The following is a 3682-nucleotide window of genomic DNA, read 5'->3' on the forward strand; positions in this document are numbered from 1 at the left end:
CCTTCCCTTCCCAAACCTTCCCTTCCCTTCCCAAACCTTCCCTTCCCAAACCTTCCTAAACCTTTCCAAACCTTCCCTTCCCAAACCTTCCCTTCCCTTCCCAAACCTTCCCTTCCCTTCCCAAACCTTCCCTTCCCTTTCCCTGTTGAAGGTTCTGGAGTGCAAGTCTGATGAGGAGTGGCTGAGGGAGATGGGGAAGTTTCCCCAGAGTAAAGGAGGCTCATAGGTGCTCTCTACAACTACCTGAAAGGAGGATGTAGTGAAGTGGTGGTCAGTCTCCCAAGTAACAAGTGATAGGATATGAGGAAACAGCCTCAAGTTGTGCTGGGTCAGGTTTAGTTTGGAAAAATTATTTACCAAAAGGGTTGTCAAGCACTGGAACAGTCATCCCAGTGAAGTGGTGGATTGACCATCCCTGGAGGTATTTAAAGGACATGTAGATGGGGCACTTAGGGTCCTGGCTTAGTGGTGGCAGTACAGGGTTAACGGTTGGACTTAATGATCGTAGAGGTATTTTCCAACCTAAATGCTTCTAGGATTTTATGATTGTAGGATTTATGTATGTTTAATTAGAAAACCCATAGACTTTCCCTGTACTGTTTTGACATTAATGTTGTCATTGCAGCTGGTGTGTGATCTTCAGGCAGAATATAATTGCAAAACACCATCACCAGGGCATTTACAGAATGAGAGCTGGAAAATATATGCATGTGAATAATATGGGTGTTTTCACACCATCTTCCCTGGATCTGTTTGCTAGTACATATGTGGAGACCTGTATATGGAAAATTCCCTTGAGAAATCTAGTACACAAAGTTGTACTGGATGATGGAGAAGTAGTCTGCATAAAACAATAAGGGGAAAGCACGTTGTAACTGGTGGAGAAAGGGGGTTTCACTATTTACCTTGATTATCCAAGTGTTTGGGAAGATATGAGAAGGCGTTGTTATAGAGTTGTCTGTTATATTTTAGGTATGAATTATTGTTGTGGTCTGTCACACAGGGAAAAACTTAAAAGAAGGAATTAAACCCCAACAATAAATAAAAAGGACTTATCTAGAATATGTTTTATTTTCCAATAACTTTGGCTAAGGAAGCGTAAAGCTTCTTTGATATTCTCATTTTTCAGCACAGATTCCCACTAGACTAGCAAAAAATGTGTTGCTATAATTTTCAGCCTTTATTTCCTGGAAATTATTAATTATGCATTTTTTTATTCTTTTCTCCACCCCTCATCTGAAGTGCTTCTGCTAGTTATTTAACATCAGTTAGTACATATAAAAAATGCCATTTTCCCTAAGCATAAATTTCTTATTCTGCCTCTCTGAGCAAGCAGTAAAATAAGATGAAATTAAATGCTATCTCTTGGTGTCTGCTCCTAACCATCTCATGGCCAAAATCAGATCTTGCAAAATATTTGAGTCTCAAATGCTTTCATGTTTCAACACAACTTAAATGCCTAACTACCCACGATGACTAGGACTTTTGGCCACAAAATGCAAAGCTCTGTATTTAAACATCTAAAGGAGTAACCTGATTTTCAGGAATGCACAGCCAGCTTCAATAGGACTAAAAGACACTTGATACTTCTGAAAAGCATGACACCCTATAAAGTTTAAGTAAAGATTGACTTTAACTTATTTGTACCTTGCTCCTGCTGTAAGAAGGATAGCAATGCATTTCTTCCTCTCTAAAGACTGCAGCTGAAATAGCTTAGAGAAAATGATGCTTTCTGCAATATTAAACTGGCCATTTGGGGAATAAGTCTCTTCTGTGAACAAACAGAACTATTGTAAAAATGAGTCACTATAGCTGTTTTAAAAGGAAATGGCAAAAAGAACATGATAATTCTAAAAATTGGATATAGGAGGCCATAGTTAGTTTAACGTCACCTTTCTGGGGAAGTTCTCACTGACTAGAAAAGAGGAAAGGTAATCCCCATTCTTAAAGAGGGATTTTAAAGCACCCCAGGATCCACAGGCTGGTCAATTTCACCTCTGTGCCCAGGAAGATGATAGTGCATATCCTCCTGGAAACTATGCTCAGGTACATGGAAAATCCAGGTACTTGGTGATTGGTGACAACCAACATGGCTTTACTAAGGGCTAATTGTGCCTGACAAGTTTAGTGGTCCTCTCTGATGGGATTATAGTGTTAGTGGATAAGGAAAAAGCTGATGCTGTTTACTTGGACTTGTGCAAGCATTTTACACTCTCCCACACAACATCTTTGTCTCTAAAATAGGGAGACATATTTGACAGATCCATTTGGTGGATAAGGAATTGCCTAGATGATTGCACTCAGAGAGTTGCAGTCAGTGGCTCGATGTCCAAGTGGAAAGCAGTGAAGAGTGATGTCCTCAGGGGTTGGTATTGGGACCGGGGCTGTTTAACATTTTTGCTGGTGATGAAGTGGAAGTAATGACTTGGTAGAAGTGACTGAGTGCACCCTCAGCAAGTTCGCCAACAAAACCAAGCTGTGTGGTGTGCCAGCATGCTGGAGAGAAGGGGTGTCATCCAGAGAGACTATGGTAGTCTTGAGAGGTGGGCCTGTGCTAAACTCAAGAAGTTCAATGAGGCCAAGTGCAAAGTCCTGCACTGGGGCCAGGGCATTCCCAAGCACAAATACAGGACTAGTCCAGTGCAAGGACCAGTTAGCATGGTTCACTTTAGCGTTTGCTGCTAATATCAAGAAATGTCCTTTAATGCTTATATGATCTCTTGGGACAGCTTTAAGTTTTGGTATTATGCTAATGTACTTAAGTAGCATCTTCTCCTTGCAAGCAAAAAAAATCCAAACCCACCACAACCAACTTTGAAGAAATTCTCAGTAGTTTTAAAATTCCATGAGTTTGGTCAAAGGACTGAGAAACCAGGTATTAAGGATTTCAGGCCTGTCAGAAGCTTCTTCCAAGAAGAGGGCTTTTGTCATTCACAGTTGGGCACGTTCAAGTTTTCCTGCATTACTTACCTTCATGCTGACAGCTTGAGTGTCTCAGGGGACTGTGGGATTTTCTTTCCCCTTTTTTTCCTTTCAAAGTGTTTTGAGTGTCAGAGGGAGCTGAGGAGCAATGTGAAGAAGTGAGAATGAGATGAGTTTTTTGGTGTTTCAACTACTGTTTATTAGATTTCAAACAAAATATTGGCAATTTGTTAAGCCTTTCCTCCCTAACTAATATTTAAAAGCATTCAATTAAGATTGTATAATGTGTTCAATGAGTTAAACCACCCCATGATATTAGAAAAATATTACATATATAAATAAAATACATCAAAGCATTAAAAAGCTATTACACACTCTGAACATAAAATGGCAGAATAATGATGGATCCTGCCATGCAGCAAACATATTCAAAAATATTATCTTCCTGGTAATGAAATGCCATCCATTTCATTTTAAGCTAAATACGTTAGACATATCAGTGGAGTCTGTGCTGACACAGCAGTGAGTTGAAATTGAAAATCTGAAATTATATATACGATTGGACACAGTGTTAAAGTAATTTATAGGAAAAATCACAAATGTGCTGGGTCTGCACCTTTTTGTGAACTCATTTTAGAGAATCAGATAGAGGAAAACTCTACCATTTCTAATGTGCAGTAGAATGGCAGCTCGCCAGGACCCCAATATATTCAGTACAAGGGGCAGAAAGCATAGGAGAGAAAGAAAGAAAGAAAGAAAG

The sequence above is a fragment of the Manacus vitellinus genome, unplaced genomic scaffold, assembly GCF_001715985.3.
Source record: "Manacus vitellinus isolate BGI_N305 unplaced genomic scaffold, ASM171598v3 scaffold_50_pilon, whole genome shotgun sequence".
In the NCBI taxonomy this organism is placed as follows: domain Eukaryota; kingdom Metazoa; phylum Chordata; class Aves; order Passeriformes; family Pipridae; genus Manacus; species Manacus vitellinus.